The sequence below is a fragment of the Saimiri boliviensis genome, chromosome 2 (genome assembly GCF_048565385.1).
Source record: "Saimiri boliviensis isolate mSaiBol1 chromosome 2, mSaiBol1.pri, whole genome shotgun sequence".
Classification (NCBI taxonomy): domain Eukaryota; kingdom Metazoa; phylum Chordata; class Mammalia; order Primates; family Cebidae; genus Saimiri; species Saimiri boliviensis.
Genome location: NC_133450.1, coordinates 143,155,107 through 143,181,683, shown reverse-complemented (window position 1 = coordinate 143,181,683; position 26,577 = coordinate 143,155,107). Strand labels below are relative to the sequence as shown.

General features: G+C 42.8%; 1 protein-coding gene and 1 long non-coding RNA gene across 20 annotated transcripts in view; both read right to left on the bottom strand.

The window, feature by feature from the left end:
* The window catches only part of RAPGEF1 (Rap guanine nucleotide exchange factor 1), a 157,810-nt gene that overhangs the window by 103,396 nt on the left and 27,837 nt on the right, over window positions 1-26,577 (bottom strand). Inside the window, exon 1 of one of the 19 annotated variants that reach the window (XM_010341579.3) lies at window positions 26,416-26,577. The exons of the other annotated variants lie outside the window; for them this stretch is intronic. The gene's annotated coding sequence lies outside the window, so the exon portion shown is untranslated. The remainder of the gene's footprint in view (window positions 1-26,415) is intronic. 19 annotated transcript variants of the gene reach the window in all.
* On the bottom strand, window positions 1,596-26,409 carry LOC141583705 (uncharacterized). The gene is made up of 2 exons (XR_012516506.1): window positions 5,050-26,409; window positions 1,596-4,244 (listed from the first exon to the last, which is right to left on the bottom strand). It is a non-coding gene; the product is annotated as an uncharacterized LOC141583705 (long non-coding RNA).

Below are 26,577 nucleotides of genomic sequence, written 5' to 3'. Positions count from 1 at the left end.
GCAGGATAATATTCAACTCCAGGTAATACAGAGAACACCTCAGAGATATTCCTCAAGAAGAGCAACTCCAAGGTACATAATCGTCAGATTCACCAGGGTTGAAATGAAGGAGAAAATACTAAGGGCAGCCAGAGAGAAAGGTCAGGTTACCCAAAAAGGGAAGCCTATCAGACTTACAGCAGATCTCTCAGCAGAAACCCTACAAATCAGAAGAGAGTTGGGGCCAATATTCAACATCCTTAAAGAAAAGAACTTTCAACCCAGAATTTCACATCCAGCCAAACTAAGCTTCACAAGTGAAGGAAAAATAAAGTTTTTTGTGAATAAGCAAGCACTCAGAGATTTCATCACCACCAGGCCTGCTTTACAAGAGCTTCTGAAAGAACCACTACACATAGAAAGGAACAAACAGTATCAGCCTTTCTAAAAAAAATATCAAAAAGAGCATCAATATAATGAAGAATTTACATCAACTAATGGACAAAATAGCCAGCTAATGGCAGTATTAAACTCACATATATTATTATTAATTCTAAATTTAAATTGACTAAATCCCCCAATCCAAAGACAGGCAATTTGAATAAAAAACTAAAACCCATCAGTATGCTGCATCCAGACCCATCTCACATTCAAGGATACACAAAGACTCAAAACAAGGGATGGAGAAAGATTTACCAACCAAACAGAGAGCTAAAATAAATAAATAAAAAGCAGAAGTTACAATTAAGCAACAAAGATCAAAAGAAGCAAAGAAGGACATTATATAATGATAAAAGGATCAATGCAACAACAAGAAGAGCTAAAGATCCTAAATATATACGCACCCAATACAGGAATACGCAGACATACAAGACTTATAAAGAGACTTAGACTCCCACATAATAATAGTGGGAGACTTCAACATTAATATTAGACAGATCAATGAGACAGAAAATTAACAACCATACTCAGGACTTGAACTCAGATCTGGAACAAGTAAATGTAATAAACATTTATAGAACTCTCCACTTTAAATATACAAAATATACACTCTTCTCAGTACCACATCATATCAACTTAGAAGTTTAAACGAAATGTTGGTTGGCTCCTTGTTTGTTATTCTCTTCCCTCATTTTCTTTTATATCTCCATTATTAAGGACAATTATAGGCATACCCATATTTAGATTGCATTCTAGCCCGGGCAATAAAGCAATACCCCCATCCTCTCTCTCTCTTCCTCTTTCTCTTTCTTCCTCTTCTTTATTCTTTTTCTTATAAAAAAATAAAAATAAAAATAAAATAAAATAAAATAAAATAAAATTCTTTCCACAATCTGCAAGGCCTTCATGATCTGGCCTCTTGCTACATTCTGACCTTATAGCCTTCCTTTCTCCCCTCCCTTTTTTTGTACGTCAGCCATACTGGCTTCATTGATGTTTCTCAAACATATGCCAAGCACATTGCTGCCTCTGGACCTTAATACTTGTTTACTTTAAAAATACTGGTTCCACAGATACTCTTATGCCCCATTTCCTCACATCATTCAGGTCTCTGTTCAAACGTTACCTCCTCAGGGGGACCACCCTATCTAAAATAATTCTTTGATTTGCTGTGCTTTTACTCTATTTTTTCCCCAGCTTAAAAAAAAAAAAAAAAGATAATAAAATACCTATAGGATCCATTATATTAAATCAAATATTATGTTAAATCAAATCAATACCAGCCTCTGGCTTCTTGACAATACTGGAAAATTTGAGAAGGCAAGCCTGGACAACAGACTCAATTAATAATTAATCAGTAATGTTTCTAAGTGGTCAATCAAGTAACTTGCATAGAATTTATTTATTCATATTCATTCGCATTCTCTCTCTCTCTCTCTCTTTCTGACAGAGTCTTGCTCTGTCGCCCAGGCTGGAGTGCAGTGGCAGGGACATCTCAGCTCATTTCACCCTCCACCTCCAGGTTCAAGCATTTCTCCTGCCTGAGCCTCCTAAGTAGCTGGGATTACAGGCACACGCCACCACGCCTGGCTAATTTTTTGTATTTTTAGTAGAGATGGGGTTTCACCATGTTGGCCAGGCTGGCCTTGAACTCCTGACCTCAAGTGATCCACACACCTTGGCCTTCTAAAGTGCTGGGGTGTTGGGATTACAGGCACAAGTCACCACACTCAGCCTTGCATAGAATTTCCATTCACTCCTCCCCAGAAGTCTGTTCTCAACTGAGTATGTTTTCCTTAGATTTCAGTTTTTAAAATGCCTCAAGAGTGAGATGATCCTTGGCTTTTAATTGGAAGAAGCAAAGGAAACGCATGGAGGCATTGCAACCACTTGTACAACCAGCCTCCTGTGATTCCTTTAGAACTCAGAGCAGCCCCTAGGTTGGTGCCAAGGAGGACAAGTTTACATGTAGTTGACAAACACTTAATGCTCCATCTTCTCTCCCTCCATGCCACACATTCCAGGATCCTCTACCCTCATGCCTTAAAAAATCAATTTTCATCTAATTTTCTATATAAATGGAAACTTAATCTGTCAGTCTTGATACTCTACCATCACATGGGTCCCAATAGCTTAATAAAAAAAACCCTGCAGGCTGTGTGCTACCCACATGAAGATACACAGCACAGCAGTTCTCTGGAAATCATGGGAGTTGCTCATGGATGGAGGCTTCCTGGAGCCTCTGAATGAGAAGCATTTTCATTAGGAGCCCAAGTACCCAAGAAAAGAAAGAAAAATTAGCCACAGCTCATTTCCAAGGTGAGTTTGTGCACAGTTACTGCTGTGCCAGACAAAAGGGAGACCTCTCTCAAGATGCAGAATTGTCCCTCCAAGCCACTCCCTTTAAAAGACCCCAAATCCAACAAGTTAAAAACTTTGGGAAGAACTGAAGTCAATTATTCTGAGTCAGTGAACACCTCCAGTCAATGGTTTAAACTCTTGTGGTTAATAAAAATAGAAAAAGCCCTAAAAGAACCACAGTTCACTGTTTACACATAAACCCAAATAAACAGCAACAAGTGTCCGTCTGTATTTCTGATCTCAGTGGATGTTAACTACCCATTAACATAAGCAAGAAACCTGGTGGCATCCTTGACTCACTTTATAAATAAAATGTGGCTACAAGAGGCTACATTTCTGGTATTCAGCTGGCTATTTTGAAACTCTGTAAGAAATTTACATCTATAAAGGAAATCTCCATTTTGTAAGGGCTCTGCCTCTCTGCACCCTGAATCACTAGAAACTATTACAATGAAGAAGGCAAGACTCAAATCTAAATAACAAGCCTGTGGCTGGGCATGGTGGCTCATGCCTGTAATCCCAACACTTTGGGAGGCCGAGGTGGGCTGATCACTTGAGGCCAGGAGTTCGAGACCAGCCTGGGCAATATGGCAAAATTCTGTCTCTACCAAAAATATAAAAATCAGCCGGGTGTGGTATAATCCCAGCTACTCGGGAGGCTGAGGCAGGAGAATCAATTGAACCTGGAAGGTGGAGGTTGAAGTGAGCCAAGATCACACCACTGCACTCCAGCCTGGGAGTGCAAAACTCTGTCTCAAAATAAAAATTAAAATAAAGAAATAATAAGCCTCACCTTGGGCCACTGTGTCTTAACTGCGCTTCCTACCTCACCCCTTTCTTTGTCTTGACAAGTAACGGTGTTTAATTCTATGTCTCTGAGACATCAATTTTTATCCTCATTTCATCCAAGGGTCATCTTTTTGGAAGGACAGATTCAGGGTTGCCTAGCTAACAACTGCTTAGGGTGATGGAACAGAAAATGAAAAGATTAATAGTTTGAAATAAGTTTAAAAAAAATGTTTAACTTCTATTTCTTTGCTTCTGTGATTTTTTAAATACCTGTCTTGTTTGTCAACAAAAGTAAAATAATGTAAGATGATGGGGCAGAGGAGGGACTAATGACAGCTGAGTTCTTCTGGAAAATCTGTGGGCAGGGAAGAGGAGTTCAGAGAATGCCTCTCCTTGCATTTGTTATACTTCAAGCACATGCAGCTGGAAGTGATCAATATACTACTGCGACATATTTTGGAATGGCATTTCCTGAACTCCTTCACTGATTCGTTTTAAGAAGCATTTCAGCAGAAATATTAATAATAAATTAGGTGAATGTAAATGGGATAAAGGTTTATAGATGAATTAAATACTGTTTCTTTTCTTTCTTTCTTTCTTTTTTACTTTTTGAGATGGAGTCTCACACTTTCGCCCAGGCTGTATGTAACGGCACAATCTCGGCTCACTGCAATCTCTGCCTCCTGGGTTCAAGGAATTATTCTGCCTCAGCCTTCCGAGTAGCTGGGACTACAGGCGTGCGCCACCATGCCCAGCTAATTTTTTTGTATTTTTTAGTAGAGATGGGGTTTCACCATGTGCCAGGATGGTCTCAATCTCCTGACCTCACGATTCGCCTGCCTTGGCCTCCCAAAGTTGCTGGGATTACAGGTGTGAGCCACTGTGGCTGGGCTAAATCACAGTTTTGAAAATCCTTTTCAGTAACTTGAAATCTCAGAGTCATGTTAAATTAAGTAATAGTTATGAAATGTCTGAGTTATTTCTAAATAAGTTAAAATACCGAAACATTAATTGCTGAATATAAATGTAAAGTATATGTATTTTGGCATCTTGTTTTTATATGGTATAAATTAAGTACATGTAGGTCTTGTGGGTCTGTGAATAAACATGAAAAAACTGTATTATTAGGACACATGTTCCTAAAAGTTAAGAAATGGTGCTCATGTACAAAGTGCTGATATAAAACAGTTTAAATTTACTCACTCCCTAGTTTTACTAGAAATTAAGGTTACGGGGGGGCACGGTGGCTCAAGCCTGTAATCTCAGCACTTTGGGAGGCCGAGGCGGGTGGATCACGAGGTCAAGAGATCGAGACCATCCTGGTCAACGCCGTGAAACCTCGTCTCTACTAAAAATACAAAAATTAGCCGGGCATGGTGGCGCGTGCCTGTAATCCCAGCTACTTAGGAGGCTGAGGCAGGAGAATTGCCTGAACCCAGGAGGCAGAGGTTGCAGTGAGCCGAGATCACGCCATTGCACTCCAGCCTGGGTAACAAAGAGTGAAACTCCGTCTCAAAAAAATAAAAATAAAAAAATAAAAAAATTAAAAAAAATTAAGGTTACTAAGAGTTAAAAAGTCTAATTAATAGATGACCATTAAAACTAGAAGAAAGGAAATAACTCTGTATGTGAGGGAAATAAGATATGTTTTAAATAGGAAGTTATAAAGCATGAGATTTTTGTTAAGGGAAAGAGAAAGTAATTTTTTTCTCTCTAAAGTAGAGTGATGGTTGTTCCAAAATGAGAAAGACGAACATTAAAGGACAAAAATGGAATAGATCAGGAAATTATAAAAGGTTTGTGGAAGATTAATCTTGTGAAAAGAAGTTTATGTTTGATCAAGCTATAATTTTAAAAAATCATTTGTAAAGTCCACTTTTTCCTAAAACTTTTTTTTCCCCCTAAAAATTGAGCATTAATATCAAAAGTACACTGATGGGCCAGGCATTGTGCCTAACGTCTGTAATCCCAGCACTTTGGGAGGCCAAGGAAGGCAGATCGCTTGAGCCTGGGAGTTGGAGACCCGTCTGGGCAGCGTGACAGAATCTCAACTATACCAAAAAAAAGTATACAAAATTAGTCAGGCATGGTGGTGCACACCTTAGTCCTAGCTACTCAGAAGGCAGAGGTAGGAGCCTGGGAGGTGGAGGTTGCAGTAAGCCAAGACTGTGCACTGCACTCTAGCCTGGCTGACAAAGCAAGACCCTGTCTCAAAAAAATAAGTAAGTAAAATAAAAAGATGCTAATGCAAAATAGAATTTGGTTCTCTCTGTTAACACGAAGTTATCACGGTTGTTTTAAGTCTTGCTATCTATGGTTAACTCCTTTATTCTGATGTTTTTCTCGACACTTTCTTGGAGTATTGATTTATGCTTAATAAGAAATAGTGAAGCTTTTTCTTTCCTTCTGGGTAATTGGCTTAGGAAATAAAGATTTTGTGTTTTATCAAGACAATTTCTTGTGCTTTGTGTTTTTTTAGGCCTTTGATTACTTAAGAAAAGTGTGTCTTCTTAATATTAAAAGAGCTAAATTTTGGCTGACAACTATGTAACTTACTTTATTTGCCTTTGACAACTATGTAACTTACTTTACTTGCCTTTGACAACTATGTAACTTACTTTGCTTCTAAAGTCTTTTAATTATTACTGGTTAACTGAACAACTGTTATTTCTGCAATGACCTGTGATACTATTTTAATTAAAAGTTTTAAACTTTTTGAAAATTTTTTTTTTTTACAACTTCCCAAAATCAAATTTTAGATTAAGTCTCTCTGACCTCAAATTCACATTAAGGTTTCTCAGTTTGGCTAGCATAGAAAACAACAAAGGATAAGTCTCTCACCTTGAAAAAGAAAGACATTACTCTGATTAGGCTTATCTGATCATCTGATATGTTGTCAGCCATAATTTTGGTTATCATATTAAATTGTTGTATGCCACAGAAACAACCAAATTTCCTTGTCAACTGAATCATTATTTTAATGAACCCTCATCAGATCTCTAATCATGGTTGCTTTAAGTCTTGTTATCCAGTTAATTGCTTTATTCTGATGCTTTTCTCAATGTTCTTTGCAAGCGACTATAATCCTAAAATGTCGTGTTTTCTCTTCTTTTCTTTCTCTTCTTTTCTTTCTTTCTTTCTTTCTTTCTCTTTCTTTCTTTCTCTCTCTCTCTCTTTCTTTCTTTCTTTCTGTTTTTGAGATTAAGTCTCACTCTGTTGCCCAGGCTGGAGTGCAGTGGTGTGATCCTGGCTCACTGCAACCTCACCTCTTGGGTTCAAGCAATTCTCCTGCCTCAGCCTCCTGAGCAGCTGGGATTACAGGCATGTGCCACTATGCTTGGCTAATTTTTGTATTTTTAGTAGAGATGGGGTTTCACCATGTTGGACAGGCTGGTCTTGAACACCTGACCTCGTGATCCACTTGCCTCAGCCTCCCAAAGTGCTGGGATTACAGGCATGAGCCACCATACCCGGCCCAAAATGTTGTGTTTTCAAGGAGATTCATGGAAAGGATGGAAAGGACTCTGACAAGAAGAGGTCTCTGAAAACTTTAAGATCATATCATCAGACTGGGTAAAAATTTCCAGAACTCTAACAAAGAAATTGATAGGCTTGTGAAACTACTGACCAGGATCAAGCAGAACAAAAATTAATTACATAAGACTGAATAAAATGATAAATAATAATTACGGGTTTTTATGTTTTTTAATTGAACACATTGCTGGTGTTTTATTTCTTAGACTGAAAAAAAAATCATTTTTCTTTGTATTAGCTTTCAGCGATTTGGTAAAGTTGTACTCCTATGAACAAAAATAGAAATATTTATCTTTAAAAGTCCAATATGAGATTTCTTATCCAAAGTTCCAGCAAAGCAAACTCTGTGACCAATCACTCGTCTTACTGCAGTTGTGTAAATAATTAGGTCAAATTTGACAAGACTAAGCTTATTTTGCAAAAAAGAATTCAGCTTGCTTTGATTATCTTTAGTAGAAATGAAGGTAACTGTAGAGAGAAAAATTATGTTTCAGAAGAAAATTTACAGTATACCTGTTATTAGATTGTAGCCCTGTTCGCTGTTTTTGAGTTTTTACTATTTGTAGACTGGACTGGATCTGGAATTCTTCTACTTTCCTATCTGGAAACATCATCTGGCTACAACTCTCCAAATATGAACAAGAACCGCTCTGGCCCCAAAGCCCTATAAGCTACAGCTTGACGACTCCATGTATATTACAAGGGGCAAGCCTCATACCTGATACGTGGGCCACACAGAGTTCACCCAAATATCCGATGTTACAATCAGATGCACTCAAACTGCAAACCAGGACAAGAAGCTGACAACTTCATGCTGTGGACAGCTTTTCCCAAGACATCAAAACAAGATTCTTTATCATAATGAGACTCTTACTCCTCTTAATTATTCCTTGCTTATGCCTACCCTTTTCACTCGGCAGAATAAACTATATTGCTGAACTGCACAATCAGTAGCTCCTATAGAGACCTGACGAAACAACGGATCTGTCAGGCCAAACCTAGCCACGGGATGGTAGGTAACAGAAATGCTACCTTCTAGCTGAACAGGAAATAATCTGCACAGTTGCTCATGCTTCTTGTTGCACATGGATAAACAGAAGAAACAGGCTGCTTGGCTAAAACAGGTAGATTCCCCATCTGGCTCATTATTTGATCTAAATGATTTCAGTTTGGTTCAGGGGGACCCTGGCTAAGAGGCATACTCTAAACTGTTGGTATCATCATCCTCATGGTCATCAGCCACAATAGTTTTCTCCCTGGTGCACTGTCTCTCTCAAAAAAGTCTTAAATGTGTACATGCAGCCATCTGCTGAACGGTAAATGTTCTCTCTCTAGCTGTAATGATGGAAACTCCAAGAAATGCATGATAATGAGGACACCTGTGAATTATATGTTAAGACTCAAACCCCAAAATAATGAGAGAGTAGTGCTAATGCCCTAAGTTTTGGTCATGCTGTCTCCTAGGTGAGAGCATGACCAAAAGGGAAAGATCGTTAAATTCATTTTAGAGGAGGTTATTGGTTCGAACTGAGCTCCTGCAATAAGCCCAATAGACCAAACCAAAATGGCGTCACTCAAGCTGAAGTTCCATAGCACTAAGCCAAAATAAGATTTTTATTTGACCTTCTGAGAAATCAGAAGAGAGAACAGCCAAATCCCCAAACAGGCCAGTTGTAGCTCACATAATAAGAAAGTCCCCTCTGCTTTAACCTTTCTAAGGGAAGTAACGCTGAAACAACCAATCTGCTTTTTATTTTATGTTTCTGCTTCCCCCAGTCCTTTTCTTTCTATGAAACCAACCTCCTCTGCTGGCCCATCAGAACACTCACTCTATTCCAGTGTTGCCCAATTCTAGAATCACAGGTAAAAGCCAATTAAGATCTTTAAATTTGTTGTAATGTTGTCTTTTGACAATACCTTTTCAAACCCCAGATCCCATCCATTCCCATATCCTCTTTTTTTTTTGTTTTTTTTTTTGTTTTTTGAGACAGAGTTTCGCTCTTGTTACCCAGGCTGGAGTGCAATGGCGCAATCTCAGCTCACCGCAACCTCCGCCTCCCGGGTTCAGGCAATTCTCCTGCCTCAGCCTCCTGAGTAGCTGGGATTACGGGCACGTGCCACCATGCCCAGCTAATTTTTTTTTTTGTTTTTTTTTTGTTTTTTTTTTTTGAGACGGAGTTTCGCTCTTGTTACCCAGGCTGGAGTGCAATGGCGCGATCTCGGCTCACCGCAACCTCCGCCTCCTGGGCTCAGGCAATTCTCCTGCCTCAGCCTCCTGAGTAGCTGGGATTACAGGCACGTGCCACCATGCCCAGCTAATTTTTTGTATCTTTAGTAGAGACGGGGTTTCACCATGTTGACCAGGATGGTCTCGATCTCTCGACCTCGTGATCCACCTGCCTCGGCCTCCCAAAGTGCTGGGATTACAGGCTTGAGCCACCGCGCCCGGCCCCCATATCCTCTTTCTATTTTACCTTCCAAATATCCAGGGACTCTGTCCCACTGCCACCACCCTTATCCAAGCTGCCATCATCTGCTTGCAAATACAAGGAAGCCTATGAATTCTACTCTTGCCTTTCCAAGGCATTCTCCCACTGCAGCCAGGACAATCTCATCAATTTTTCAAAGCACAGATCTCATATCCTCTCAATCTCAATCTCTCTCTCTCTCTCTCTCTCTCCCCACACTTAAAACGCTTAATGGCTATTTAGCTTATTGAGGTTGAGTTTAAGTGCTTTTTTTTTTTTTTGAGACGGAGTTTCGCTCTTGTTACCCAGGCTGGAGTGCAATGGCGCGATCTCGGCTCACCGCAACCTCCGCCTCCTGGGTTCAGGCAATTCTCCTGTCTCAGCCTCCTGTGTAGCTGGGATTACAGGCACGCGCCACCATGCCCAGCTGATTTTTTTGTATTTTTGTAGAGACGGGGTTTCCCCATGTTGACCAGGGTGGTCTTGATCTATTGACCTTGTGATCCACCCGCCTCGGCCTCCCAAAGTGCTGGGATTACAGGCTTGAGCCACCGTGCCCGGCCCCTTTATAAACATTTCTTTTTTTTTTTTTTTTTTTTTTTTTTTTTGAGACGGCGTTTCGCTCTTTTACCCAGGCTGGAGTGCAATGGCGCGATCTCGGCTCTCGGCAACCTCCGCCTCCTGGGTTCAGGCAATTCTCCTGCCTCAGCCTCCTGAGTAGCTGGGATTACAGGCACGCGCCACCATGCCCAGCTAATTTTTTTGTATTTTTAGTAGAGACGGGGTTTCACCATGTTGACCAGGATGGTCTCGATCTCTTGACCTCGTGATCCACCCGCCTCGGCCTCCCAAAGTGCTGGGATTACAGGCTTGAGCCACGGCGCCAGGCCAAGTTTAAGTGCTTTTAAACTCAAGGCTTTGGCAGGCTCTTAAACTCAGGCATCTCACCCCTTCTCCCACCTCTGCCTCAGGTCTCTTCCCACTGTTTTCTCCCCTAGACAGTATCCTATCCATTCCCAAGGGCCCACCTCACATTTCACCTAGTTAACTCTGATTTATCCCTCAGATCTCAGCTCTGATCTTTCACAGTATTTACTAGTCTGTAATTATGGGGCAGGGGTTGGGGGTAGATGAATTCTGCCTTTTTCAATCATGGTTCCAGCAGAGAATGAGGCCTAATACCCTAGGGCATGCACTGGATGTACTGAATGAACTTCTCTCCCACACATCCAGAACAGTACCAGCTGTGTCCCAGTCTTGGAAGAGCTTAGCAAAAAGTCACAGAGTTCTGTGTTCTGTGGTTCAGATGGGGAACCCAGGTTTGAAAAGCTTTGTGCCAAATACAACTTGACACAGAGTAGGTGCTCAAAGGTTTGTTGAGTTAAACTGAAACAGAAATGTAATCTTGCAATGACCCCCAAGGCTGGCACGCTCTTGCTCACTCTGCTCCAGTCACTCCAGCCTCATACTATTCCTTCAATACCCAGCTGGTCCCCCTGCCTAGCATGCCTGTGCCCTAGGTAACTGCTTGGCCAACTCCCTCACCTTCTAAGACTTGACACAGCTCTCACCTTTCAATGAGGCCATGCTGGACATCCTATTTTAACTCTGCAACCTGATTCCTTAATCCTGGTACTCCTGATGCCCCCTAATCCTCCTTCCTACAGCACTTATTACCGTCACACATTCTTTATATGCAATTCATCAGTGGATAATGTTGATTGTTTGCCTATTTTCCCCTACTAGGAATATAGGTTTCATGAGGATATCTGTAACCCAAGTGGCTAGAACAATGCTCGGCATGCAGCAGGTGCCTAATCAATATTTATTAGCTAAATGCACGAACATGCTTCTTCTGAGTTACTACTCTCTCATAATTTGGAAGCACAAAGAGACTGCCTGGCTCCAATTCTGTAAGACTTTAGCTCAAATGCCTGCCAATAATTAGAACGCCTCTGAGTCCTCGTTCAAATTCCTGAAGCAGAACCAGTTGACCCAGCTCATCTTCCCAAAGCAGGCCATGCGACAGAGATCAATAGCAGCTGCCCATGGATGAGCCATTTCATGCAGAAGGGCCTCTCGGCATAACCAAAAAAGAGCAAAGCCATCAGGAGCTATTCATATGTGGAAGCAAAAGCTCTCCCCAGATCGCAAGCACACTGTTTTGTTACAGCAGAGGCCACACTGGGTATCAGTGGAAGCAGGAACGAGTTGGATCAAGCTGGACGTTTCGTGCCCAATCCTGACCTTAGTGAGGGCTGCTGCTGGAACTGAGTGGTGTACCTCAATGTCTGGCTCACCAGAAGAGGTGCATCACTCCTTCAGGAAACTTAAAACGTCCGCATGCAGCCATCTGCTGAATGGGAAATGTTCTCTCTCTGGCTGGAATGATGGAAACTCCAAGAAATGCATGATATTGAGAACACCCATGAATGACGCGTGCCCATCTTGTCCTCTCCATAAACAGATTTGTTGACAAGTATAAATAGCACAGACATTTAATAATAATAAAAAATAAAAAATCAATGTAACTCTGCAGGCAAGTAGGCATTCTTTAGACTTCCTCACCGTGCCCCCGTTCTCTGCTGCAGATTTTATAATGACCTGAAAGGCAGAGTGACTGACGTGAGCTGGGTAGTTCTGGCTCAGGAGGATGTCTCATGAAGCAGCAGTCACCCGAGACCTGACTGGGGCTGTAAGAGCTGCTTCCCTTCCCTGTGGACTGCTGGCTGGAGCCACAGATCCTCACCTGTGGCCTTGCCTCACCACAGGACAGCTGGTCTCCCCTAGAGCAGGGGATCTAAGAGAGACAGGCTGGCAGAAGCCCCAACATCTCGTATGACTTCTGCTGTATTCTACTGGTCACGGGACCAGCCCTGATCCAGAGAGGGAGAGAATGACATCTGCGTGTGAATACTAGGAGGTGGCGACCCCTGCGCCATCCCTGAGAAGACATACATACCACAGTCTGTGTAGACCAAGGCCTATTTTTGAAGGGCCCAGAGCCAACAAAAGGTTTTTACATCTTAAAGGATTATAAAAAGGAAAATAAAGAAGCATATGTGAGTGGCCTCAAAGCCTAAAGTATTTATTATATGGTCTTTACAGAGAAAGTTTGATTACCTCTGATGTACACTGTACTTGCAGATGATTTAAGGGATCTTTCAAGGCTAATTCTGACTCTGTACAATGTTCCCTTTATGCTCTGACTTTAGAATCTATCTCCCAATGAACAACTCTATTGAGACAGGTGCTCAGCAAACTGTAGCTCTGAATATTATAGTGGCAAATGCTAAGAAATGAACAACTCATCATAACCTGAACAGAAAGATAATAATCAACAGTTCCTTGTGTATAAGTAGATGATTGATAAATATAAACTCAGTGAATGACTAAATGAATAAGAAATACTACAAGGACGCATCTTCAAAGTATGGAGCTATGATGACAATAAAAATATCTTAGGATTTCAACATGAATTTGGAAGAAGCAAAAAAAAAAAAGTATGGAGCTATCATGACAATAAAAATATCTTTAACTGGCTGGGCACGGTGGCTCATGTCTGTAATCCTAGCACTTGGGAAGCAGAGGCAAGTGGATCACCTGAGGTCAGTAGTTCGAGAACAGCTGGCCAATATGGTGAAACCCCGTCTTTACTAAAAATACAAAAATTAGCCAGGCGTAGTGGCGTGCACCTGTAATCCCAGCTACTTGGGAGGCTGAAGTAGAAGAATCACTTGAACCTGGGAGGTGGAGGTTGCAGTGAACGAAGGCTGCACCACTTCACTCCAGCCTGGGCAACAGAGCAAGATTCTGTCTCAAAAAAAAAAAACCAAAAAACTTTAACCAACGATTTACAATTTAAACAAAACAAAATATGAATGTGTTATAATTTACAGCAATGATAGCTGAAATTTTTCGAGGGCTAACTCTATACCAAGTATTGTCAAGTATTCTTGCATTCACGCCTCACACACTGAGGCAGGTGGAATTAGTTGCCTTCGTTTTACAGATGAGCAAATTTAAGCTGACAGAAATTAAGCAATCTCCCCAAGATTACATGATACATAAGTAGCATGACGATTTTCTCTCAGCAAACTACATAAAAAAAATAAAGAGCAACTCTGCATCCTGAATGTCATGCCTGAGATCAGCTTGCTGCAAGCGCAGCAGGGACAGCCGCCCTCCACTGGGCCAGGTTTCTCCTCCATCCCTTCTCCTTCCCTCCTTCCCTCCCACTCAGCCTGCTGGGATCCCAACCCAGGAACTCCAAGAAGGGCATGGCTCCAGGTTCCCTATATAAGAAAGGTCAAAGAGACTTGAAATGGGTGATTGAACCTAATTACTCACTGATCTGCTCCCTCTATCCAGAGTTTTAAAACACACCTTCACTGAGGTCTTCGCTAAGATTGTGGACTCAGCACAGTACCTGCCTCCTGCTTTCCTAAATGAGTAAGTGGCTGGCAGCTGCTGTAGCTCTGGGGGAAGCAAGGTTTTGACACCTGAATTAGGAGAGAGCAGAGAGAAGGCTGCAGCTCTTGCAGCAAACTGCAGGGTTGTCAGTTCTACACCCAGGACACGCCGCAGCTACCGCACACAAAACTGAGCTCTCAGCCCAGGGTTTCCTAGGTGGACATAAAGAGACCTCAACTCTCCCTGAATGGTCTTGGAGATGGCTCAATGTGCCCACTCTTCACAGATTCATGAACCTGAGGGTACAGGACTTGCTCAAGGCTATACAACCAGTGGCACAAAGTTCCCTGATGCTAATTCAAATGGTTCCACATTTTGGGTTCTGCTCTTGGAAAGCATGAAGTCCAGTTGGTTGAAAAGACAGTTGATTATGACAGGTTCTGGAGGGAAGAGGACCTGAGCAGAGGGAACCTGGACTAGAGGCTGAGTGTCCCTGTGTCAGGGACAGAAAGAGAGGGGCCAGGGTAAAGGAAGACAGGAAGTCAGAGGCCTGGAACAAAGTGGTGCGTGAAGGGGAACATGTGTGACTAACTGGACAGGAGAGTCAGCTGACCAAGGACAAGGGCAAACACTGTCAAAAAGCACCGAGGGACCAGCTGAGACCAGAGACATGAATCTGTGTCAATAAAGCCCTAATTAAACACACCACTGTGACCTCAATGGAATTCCGATAAATACAGTTGTCCAATCCCCACACAGTAAACATGCAAGCCACAACAAGATGATCACCTCCCTCAGTCCACCCTGATTGAGATAATAATCATCTATAAAAACATTATTCCCATGCTTAACAAGCAAAGGGAGGAAGGGCCTTCTAGTCTGCCGTTGTAAACAGACACTCACAGGAAGGGAGAACAGGGAAGAAAGGGGCTTTGACGTCAGAGACCAGGTTTAGGTCCCAATTCTGCCATTTACTAGCTGCAAGATCTTGAGCAAGTTACTGGATGCTCAGTGACCTGGTTTTCTCATCTGTGAAATCAAAATCATACACCTACCCCAAAGAACTCTTGTGACAATCAAAAGCTACATGCTTAGCTCACAAACAGCTGTACTAGATTGTTTATGGTAATGGCCAAACGATCCCCTGCTCCTCATATCCACAGCTTGGCAAGATGACTTTGCTCTCTCCTGTTAGGAGGGCCATAGGTGGGAGGGGGCAGGTCTCTCTCTCTTCCTTCTCCTTAAATCTGGGCTGGCCGGTGGCCTGCTTTAGCCAATGAAATGAAGTGGAGGTGACTGTGCTGCTTCTGACCTGGGGCCTGCATGGCTCCTGCTCCCTGGGAAACCTGCTGGCCTTCAGGTGAACAACCCCACCAAGGGAGGGACCCTGGGCTAGCCTGCTGGAGGCACAGGGATAAGCCCTCCCAGCAGCTAATGGTAGACACTTGAGGGACCGTAGGCAAGACCAGGAGCCCAGGAGCCCAGCAGCCCAGCCTGAACTGCCAGCTGCAGAAGTGTAAACTATGTGCCCAGTTGCTATTTAAGCTCCCTAAATACCGGGGTGATCTGCCAGCAATGACAGGAGTAATACTCAATGAACTGCAGCTGATAATCAGGACTTCTCTCTTGTTCAGCAATTCTTCTGGTCTTGAGCCATGTTTCCTTCTCTACCAGGTCATTCCCATCAGCATTCAATCCTGCCATTATTTCACCCTTTACTGAATACTTTCCCTTGACACCAATACCCTCAACAACTACCACCTCGTGTCTTCACTCCCACTTCCAGCAAAACTCAAAGAGTGGTCCAGGCTCCCTGTGGTCAATTCTCCACTCATTGTTTTACACTTTCACACCCAACCCTCCACTGACATGTCTTGTCAAGGTCTCCAGTGACCACTATGTTACTGAATCCCAAAGTCAAGTCTTGGTCCTCATGTGACTTGACCCAGTTAATATCACGTGCCACCGCAGCTCCCTCTCTGTAACACTTTCTGCAGTTCGCTTCTGGACACCATCTCCTGCTTCCCTGCTACCTTCCCGGAAGGTCTTTCCAGGTTTCTGCTGCTGCTCCCTCATCTCCTCCACCTCCTAACACTGGAGTGCTCTGGGGCTCTGGCCTTGGCCCCTGCTCTTCTCTGACTTATTTGCTGGCAATGTCACCCGGTCTCATAGCTTTAAACACCATCTTTATGTCAATGACTCTCAAAAAAGCCCACACTTCTTTTCTGAACTCCAGATTTTAATGGCCTAACAGCCATCTCCTTGTAGATCTCTGACAGGCACCTGAAACTTACTCTGTACCCACACAGCCCCCAATCGTCCCCCGCAACCTGTGCCATTGGAGCTCTTCTGCTTCTAAAGCCAACCTTCGAACGCTCAGGCCAAAACCACTGGGGTCGTTCTAGACTCCTCTTTCTCTCTTGTACCCCATACTCAACCCCTCAGGAAATCCCACTGGCTCTCCCTTCCAAGTCCTTACAGTCACCTCAAGGCCTGAACTCATCTGCCAGGGGTCTCCAGTGTCCTCTGCCCTAATCACACACTCTCAGCTCAGGAACTCTGCGCCAGCCCTTCCTTCTCTGGAGTGCTGCTGCCCAGACATTTGCAACGCAGGCTTCTGCTCCTTATTTCTGATCACCCTCCCTTTGCATCACACACAGAACAAACAACCATCTTCCCAGGCCCTGGACATCCTGTCCCCTTCCCTGCCTCCTCTATATGATGCCTATCATCCAAAAGCCTACATATTGTACATGTTTATATGTATACTAAAAACTCCAGAGGGCAGAGATGTCTTATTTTCCTCATTAAGGTATCCCCCATGCCCAGAACAGTGGTGACATAGGACCTGTTCAATAAACATTTGTTGGATGAATGAACATCCAATCGATAAACGAACAAATATAGAAACAACAATTTTTTTAGTAGTGTCCCATTTAATGGTAAAGGAAAAATACTGAAAGCCTCTATAGTCAATCATGAGGTTCTACAAACCTTCCACCGTCTGTTTTCTCCTTATTACGGTGGTGAGAAGGAGAAGGAGGTCTCCATTTGCATAGATGGAGACCTGAATGTGTGTGTGATGGCCAAGCTGAAAGGTGTGCTGAGCAACCCCAATCAAACACAAGGTAGTCGGGGAGCCACGGTTCAGTCCTGTCTGGCCTGAAAATCACAAGATTCTTCAACCTTTTTAAACTGATGAGTGACCTGCTCCTGGTTTCCAGGGTAGGAATGACCGCAGAGAACACCAAAGACACACTGCAGGTCAGGGGTTGGCAAACTTCTGCCCACAGCCCAAGTCCACCAGCACCTGTCTGTGTAGACTGCCTGTTCGTAGCCTGCAAGTAAAGAATGGTTTTCATATTTTTAAATGATTTCACTTTAAATGATTTTATGGGTATCTACATAATAGCCTTAATTTTGGTTCTTAGCCCTGCAAAGCATAAAATGTTCATGACTTGGCGCTTGTAGAAGTTTACCAACCCCTGGGGGCAAACTCCTTGGTAGTCTACGAGACCCCCTGAAACAGTTACCCAGGTATGTCAGCAAAAAGCGATTGGAAAAGTAATTAGAGATAAAGTGGCCACTGGCCATGGTTATTATCTAAAATAATGGTGATACTCTCTATACAGCTGGGAAAGAAATAGCCATACACGGAAATGTATTTTACGCATGTTCCCAGGGCAAAGCATATCTGAAAGCCAATGGCTAAGGATAGATATTGTTCTAAATTTGGAGATATCTGATGACAGAATGAAGTTTCCTTCCCTTTTCTTACCCACACCCAAAGCTACACCCACACTTCTCATGAGAAAAATTCTGTCACACTTGGAGTTTCTAACATCTGATCATTCACTTAAGAAAAAACAATTTCTGGGACACTTTAGTTACAGTAATGTCAAAACTGCTCCCAAACGGAAGCTCCTAATATACACAGACCTTTCAGTGGCATGCCTAGCAAACAGGAAGCCACTGGCATCATAATATTGTATCCCAATGTCATGACTGTATCCTTGTTACATATATTATTGTATCATGTCACTTATTATATATGATACAATACATAATGGATTGCATATACAATGTACTGAATATTCTGTAACATGTAAATATAAATATAAAATCATAATATATACAGTATGTTGTATGGTTTTATATTATTACACGCATTATTATATCACTGTTATATTGCTATCCTAACTTAGGAGACACAAAGCCACACACTAGCTTCAGGGCTTCAGACAAGTTACTTCACTTCTATAAGCCTCAGTGTCTTCACTGGCAAAATTAGGGAATAATGTGAGATGTTTACTCTTCTTTTCTAGCTCAAGGTGTCTGTGATTCCAAAGTCACATTAAATAATCTTTTGTTTACCTTTCTCTCCCACCCTGAACCAGTTTATGATTACATCCCAATATGGCTTCTAACCTCACTGATGAACCAATGGCCTTGTCCATTACATTCACTCCGACATCCTGACACTCTGCACTTGATTCAAACAGCCCTCCCAGCAAGCTGTTTAATGTCTCTATTTTCCTAACAACCAAACTGGTGCTCTAGTCATACATAAGCAGGTGGGGAAATCGTGACGAGTTAGCCCTCTACAGAAGTGCGCCAAAGAGGGATTGTTGGGTCATTAGTCACGCTGCCTAAAGTAAGCATTACATTAACAATGTTAATAACACTTCTCGGCTCACTCTGTCTCTTTCATGTGAAGAAATTCAAGTATTTAATAATCATTGCTCTCTGGGAGGCAGAAGATAAAAGTTGTGATGGTAATTGGGTACACTTAAATAAAGGCTCATTTCTCTTTTCTATGAAACTCAGCACTTGAATGAGATTGAGTCAAACTCAAAGCAAATGACTATGGGAAATTAGAATTTTATAACAAAATGGGATTCTTAACACTGATAATGGCTTTTGAACTTCTCATACTGCTTCTCTGAGTCCCATGCCATCAGATAATTCATCAAAACGGTGTTTGTAAGTGTAGTTTAAGTTTGACAAGAGGAATTATTTCAAAATGGTAATATTTCAAATGCTGATGTGCTTGTGACTAACTGGTAAATTCATGCATCACTCATGAAATGCACTGCTTTTGGAAAACAACAAGGCAAGATCCTTAAAGCTATTTCTATGTTCCCGGCTTGGGAACTTTACACTGGGAACTTATCATAAGGAAATCATCCAACAGAATCACAAAACTGTATTAATGAAGCTACTTACTGCTATCTGACCTGTAACAGCAAAAAGTGGAAATAATTTCAATATTCAACAGCAGGTAAATGATTTCATAAGTTATGGAACAGTAACATGACGGAATGTCACAGTCAGTGCAGCTATTAAGACCACACAGAGACATAAAATTAGAAGAAAACAAAATTATTTGCACATGACAACTCTAGAAAAATACGCATAATGTGCAGCAGCTCTGAAAAATAATGATGACACCTACTAACACTTTTGCTGGCTCACTATGTTTTAGGTCATTCTTTCATTCATTTACTTTAAGACAGGGTCTCGCTTTGCCCAGGCTGGAATGCAGGGAGGAGCACCTGAGGCCACGAGGCAGAGGCTGTAGTGAGTCGTGATCATGCTACTGCATGTGTGCCACCACACCCAGTTAGTTTTATTTAATTTTAAAAAATTTTCTGTAGACAGAGTCTCACTATGTTGTCCAGGCTGGTCTTGAACTCCTGAGCTCAATTGATCCTCCCACCTCAGTCTCCCAAAGTGCTGTGGTTACAGGTGTGAGCCATCATGCCCGTCTTTTAGGCTTAGCCACTCAACATGCATTTTCGTGTCTGCATTTTGTCCATTTGTTGCAATGTTCTTCTTTAATAATGTAACATCATTTCAACCAAAATTAAACGTAACTTCTCTATATGTGACCTAATAGTAGTAACAATAATAAACATTTACTGAATACTTACTGCATGCCGGGCACTGTTCTAACACTGCACACATACAGACTCCTTCATCCTCACCCACATCACCCTATGAGGTGGGCACTATTTGCAGATAAGGAAATTGAGGCCCAGAAATTAAGTAACTTGCCCAAGATCAGCCAACTAGAAAGTGGGAGAACAAACACTCCACCCTGGCATCTGGGCTTCAGAGTCCAAAAGAAATTTTCAAAGAAATTCAATACAATTAAAAGCACTCTGTGATCCTTCAGCTCAGCCACCAAACTGATGCCATCTAAGCAGGTATTGAATGCTCCAGGAGCTTGCAGATATGAAAGGCAGTGACCAATGCTGACGGTCACTGATGCATGGCCCGCCAGGGGTCCTTCAAGACCACAGGCATGTGATACCTTAAACTGAGAGAAGGAAACAGGTGGACAGTTACCCAAACTCACACAGCCACTGGGATTGCGATGAAGCCAGTCCTGTGATCTATGTTCGTGGACCTGGTAAATCCAGAGTTCTCTCTACTATGTAATGCATGATAACAAGAATCACTATTATTCATTAAATGTGCACCGTACGCTAAGGACTGTAATCCCTTTATGTGAATTATCTCATTTAGTGCTCACAATAGTCCTTCAGAGTACGCATTATTATTAATCTCATTTAGAGATCAGGAAACAGGCCTGGAAATGTGAAGTAATTTGTCTTGCCTTACTTATTAGCTAGAAGGCACTGAGCCTGTGGTTATTGCAGCACCCAGCCCGTATGCATTCCAGATCAATATTAATTAGCTAGCACACGAGCATCCAGCTGCCCCAGATGCTACTTCACTATCTAGCGTGCAGAGGCGAGTCTAAACACCTTTGCTGACTGGAATCCAAACATTTCTAAATTTGCCCCTATGGCAGAGCAAACACTGGCATTCAGAAGTGAGGCAAATCCTCAGCTCACCCTCCCGCCCCCAGTCCCACCTGGGCCTGCCAATCTGCTGCCAGCACAGCAAACCCCACAGTCCTCCAAGGTCTGCGGGCTGAAGCTTTTTATAGTCAGCTCTTCTACTAAGGGTGTTAATTTTATTCGCTCACACCCACACTGTGTACAAACACGCAAATCATTAACATTTCCATTTACCAGGCTAGTATGGCCCCGAGCTGTTGGGATTTTTAAAGGAGATAACAATTCAATTTGCAATTACTGCTGCAATTTTTAATTCCCAAGGAAACTTCTGTCAGTGGTGTACTCCCATGAGCCAAAATGAATACTGTGAGCAACTCTCCAAATTATGTTGAAAGAGAGAAAAAGAGAAAAAAGGAAGGAACAAAAGGAAAGAAAGGAAGGAAAAGAGCCAGGTTGCCCGCCCACCTGCCCACCTGCCTGCCCACCCGCCTGCCTGCCTCTGGGAGGGCAGGATTATAAGCCTATTTCAGAGAAGTTTAATTTAGCTCTAAATTTCAGTTTCCCCCAGCTGTCTGAATCAACAACTAAATGTTGACTCTTTAAGAGGGGCTTTTGGCCAGGCGCAGTGGCTCAAGCCTGTAATCCCAGCACTTTGGGAGGCCGAGGCGGGTGGAACACGAGGTCAAGAGATCGAGACCATCCTGGTCAACATGGTGAAACCCCGTCTCTACTAAAAATACTAAAAATTAGCTGGGCATGGTGGCGCGTGCCTGTAATCCCAGCTACTCAGGAGGCTGAGGCAGGAGAACTGCCTGAACCCAGGAGACGGAGGTTGCGGTGAGCCGAGATCACGCCATTGCACTCCAGCCTGGGCAACAAGAGCGAAACTCCGTCTCAAAAAAAGAGGGGCTTTTGTGAAGTAATATTTGCAACTGAACAATCATCAATACATTTACTGTTTGCAAACTCAGAATTGCTGTGGGAAAGAGAAAGGTATAGTATACCTATTTTCATTCTCCAGTATTTCTACTTTGGGCAGTGAAAGGCTAAGAATAAACATTTCCAGGTCCCAAATAACCACCTGCCACCTTCCAAGTCCCAAATCCACCTGCTGGCACTGGTAACTACTATTTATTGCATGTCCACTGTGCACTGTGCACCAGGAACCACCACGCCCTGCATATGCCTACCCTCCTTTATACCAGCGGCGACACTGCAGCCAGGGAGCACTCACAGAGAGCACATGTGCCAGGCACTGTGCACGTGCTGAGGACAAAACAATGAACCCCACAACTGCCAGCCCTTAGGTGGTTTACAATCAAGTGGTAAACAGATCAATAAAAAAAATCCCATGGATGTGAATTAAACAACACAATATGATGCAGTCATTTGGAACAGGCCACTGTGGACAAGGAAAGTGAGAGCATTCGGCATTAGAAAATGCCTTTGTTCAAGGTCAGAAAGCAGGCTGGGACAGAACTCTGGCTGAAACTCTCAGGATCACACTTGAGCCACTGCCTCATCCCACTTCTCATCTTATTATTTTTTTTTTTGTTTGGGGCCTGCTAAAACTCACTATGGTAATGCAAATGAGTCAGATTTCTTGACTACGAAAAGCATCCATTATTGTAAAAAATATTTTCTTATGTTTGGGGTTTGTCCTGAGAGCTATCAAAAAACAAAAACCAGAACCACAAGTCAGACAGTATAATGGTCCCCTCATTGGGTACAAGTCCTGCACTGTCTCGTATCACTAGAGAAGTTTCTCTAGCAGGCATAAAGTGCTCTGTAGGGCGACCGCAGGTAGAGGCTGTGAGATTCACGTTTTTCACACTGGCGTTCTGCCTCTGTGGCTTTTCAACCCCCCAGGTGTATGACATGGAAGCACACGTAAATGACCTAAATGGCAGTTAACAGTTTCCTTTAAATTTGCCTCTGGAATGCACTGTGGGCCTGCCCTTCCTAATGATCATTTTTGGCTCTGGTTAAAGTCTTATTCTCCGGAGCACCTAACACAGGTGGGCAGAAATCAGGGGCTGGCCTGGGCTGCCCCAACTGCCTGTAGCAAATCCACATGATATGCCCGGGGTTCCCATTTACTTGTCCCTAAACTAGAGAGTGCTACTTGCCCTAAAACCTGGGGCGATCATTCATCCACTAAGATTTCACAACCACGTTGAATGTGGTATGCAGATCAGGGTCATGCTGGTGGCCTGGGATTCTTTTTTTTTTTTTTTTTTTAAATGGAGGTTTTGCTCTGTCACCAGGCTCGAGTGCAGTGGTGCAATCTCAACTCACTGCCACCCCCTGTCTCCTAGGTTCAAGCAATCCTCACACCTCAGCCTCCTGAGTAGCTGGGACTACATATGTATGCCACCATGCCTGGCTAATATTTTGTATTTCTGGTAGAGGTGGGGTTTTTGCCATGTTGCCTAGGCTGGTCTTGGTCTCAAACTCTTGAGCTCAAGTGATCTGCCTGCCTCAGCCTCCCAAAGTGCTGGGATTACAAGTGTGAGCCACCACACCCAGCCTTACTGGGAATCTTTAATTCCAGTTCCTAAACACTATTTTATAATCCCATTTCCAAAACATAAGCAACCTCTCAAGACAAAGACAAACAGAACAACTGTGAAGGACCCACTCCCCAGCCCTATTATTTCGACTCCTCAGCAGAGCATGGTACGATATGAAAATGGCTTTTCCTTCTGAGACAGACTTTGAACTGGGGAGACAAACTCAGTCCCTGGGTCTATCAGCCCAAATAAACAAATAAATAAATAAATAAACAAATAAACACTATGTGCCAAAGATGTGCGCCTGGTTAACGGGACCTGTGAAGATTTAAAAAACCATGGGCCATGAGTTGTTCTGTTCTTCTTCTTCTTCTTTTTTTTAATCTGCAGTTCACTGGGGATCTTGAAATCACCAACAGTGGTCCTATCACTCCTCTCATTTAAATTACTGAACACAACTAAACTAAACAAAAAACCTTTCTTTTTGTCTGTACACCCGGCCGCTTCCAATGAAAATTTTCAGATGTTTTAACTCTTGGTTTTCTAAGGAGAACCAGAGACAATCCAAAAGTAAATAAATATATTAAATTTCTATCCGAAAAGTGGTACTTTTAAGTAGCTGGATTAATGCTGATTTTCTCCTGGGTGGCTGGAGATACCGGCCCACACAGTGCTCAACTCAGAAGCGTACTGCCTCTTGGTTGGCTTCAGTAAATACTAGTGTCTGCTGAGCCTCATTCTGAAGGACACAGTACTATGACTAAGTCAGAACTGGTTATTTATTTATTTTTGAGACAGAGTCTTGCTCTGTTGCCCAGGCTAGAGTGCAGTGGTGCAATCTCAGCTGACTGTAACCTCTGCCTCCCAGGTTCGAGCAATTCTCCTGCCTCAGCCTCCTGAGTAGCTAGGATTACAGGTGGCTAACTTTTTTGCATTTTTTTGGTAGAGACGGAGTTTCACCATGTTGGCCAGGTTGGTCTTGAACTCCTGACCTCGTGATCCGTCCGCCTCAGCCTCCCAAAGTGCTTGGGAGGATCATGCTGGTGGCCTGGGATTCTTTTTTTTTTTTTTTTTGAAATGGGGGTTTTGCTCTGTCACCAGGCTCGAGTGCAATGGTGCAATCTCAACTCACTGCAACTTCTGCCTCCCAGGTTCAAGCAATCCTCCCACCTCAGTCTCCTGAGTAGCTGGTACTACTATTTTAGCATGACTATTCAAAGTGCTGGGATTACAGGCATGAGCCACCAGGCCCTGCCTGGTTCTTTATTTTAATGTGTAAAAATACTAAAAGTGGAACAAATCTCATATATTGATGACCTGGACTCTAACACTTGTTAAACTTATCCCATTTTGCTTATCTTAGGTCCCCATTTATCTATACAGTATATTTTGCTGAACCATTTTATTTTTTTCTTTTTCAAGACAGAGTCTCACTCTGTTGCCCAGGCTGAAGTGCAGTGGCATGACCTTAGCTCACTGCAACTCCGCCTCCTGGGCTCAAGCAATTCTCTTGTGTGAGGGCTCAGCCTCTCGAGTAGCTGGGATTACAGATGAGCACCACCAAGCCCAGCTAATTTTTGTATTTTAGTAGAGACAGGGTTTTACCATGTTGGCCAGGTTGGTCTTAAACTCCTGGCCTCATGTGATCTGCCTGCCTCGGCCTCCCAAAGTGCTAAGATTACAGTATTGTTTTTAATTGGAGAAAAGGCATACAGATTTATTAAGGTGTACACAGAGAAAGCCAGAGAATGATTATGATTTTAGAGAGTAAATGATAGACAGCATAGCTCTTCACTCCTAAATATTTCAGCATGACTCTTCAAAAAAAGCACATACTCCTACATGACTCAGCACCATATCACACAAAATCACATGAGCAACAGTTCCTCATTCTAATCCACCATGGAGTTCATATTCAAATTTTCCAAACTGTCCCCCATTGTCTTTAATTGTTCAAATCAGGATCTAATCAAGGAATGCCAAGGGGCACCCTTTCCAAAGTAACAGGTCAGACAAAAGAATGACTCGAGGACAGTCAGAAGGGCTTGAACCTGACAGTAAATTAGCATCCAACCTACCTTCTTTTTAAAAGAAAAAGATCTATTATTTGACAAAACAACAACTGCTCTTAACATTTCCATGAATTTTCTTCCAGCTAGTTTTTCTTTTCATAAACACATCCATAATATATGCAGCTGTGAACAAACTGTCTTGCTACAGATCAAATGCTACTGCAACTTCTTCTGGCGAGAGGAGGCAAAGACCTGGTGAAGTTTCCCACGTCATCTCTGGCATGCCTGCTGGCCGGCCAGCCTCCTGGGTCAGTAAGTCAATAACTATGAAAAAAGGCCGCTGAGTGGGTCAGAAGACTGCCCTGCACAGAGACACTATTAAAGGTCCTGGATTTTCAAATGTACCACTGCCAACTTCCTCCTCCTCCAGCTGACATGACCCCAAGCCCTAGAGAGACAGAGCAGGTGTTAGGAGAGGCTGCTGTCCCACTTTCTGGGTGTCCAGGATGGATAAATGTAAGATTTTACAGAAAGTACTTTGAAAGTACTTTGGAACTACTTTGGAACTTTTGGAAGTGCTATATACTTAAAAGCTGTTAATAACATTCTCTAAACCAAAAATACCACAAAAGTCTCAAACTCCTAGATACCAAAGCTTTGACTTGGAATATTTATTTTACTTTATTTCATTTTTTTGAGACAGTTTCAATCTGTCACCCAGGCTCAAGTGCAGTGACATGATCTCAGCTATTGCAACCTCCAAATTCCAGGTTCAAGCAATTCTCCTGTTTCGGCCTCCTGAGTAGCTGGGTCTAAACGCACCCACCACCATGCCCGACTAATTTTTGTATTATTAGTAGAGATGGGGTTTCGCCATGTTGTCCAGGCTGGACTCAAACTCCTGACCTCAAGTGATCCACCCGCCTTAGTTTCCCAAAGTGCTGGGATTACAGATGTGAGCCCCGTTACGTGGCTGACTTGGAATATTTCATAAAAAGTAAAAATTTTCAGTAGACACATACTGCCCTGAATGAAACATCTCAAGCTGAACTAAACCCTCAGCCAAACCAAGCCATCATATTGAGAGAGGAATCACCTTATTCCTTAGGAGAACTGTGAATTTCCTTGAAACCATGTCGGACTGCCAGTGCTTTCTGCTTTGGAAGGTGATTCCCCAGGCACTTCGGCTCTGGTGCTCGGCCAGTCTCTCAGAGAAGACTGCCTCCTTGCTTCTTCCTGGAAAGGAAGCCCAGGGCTT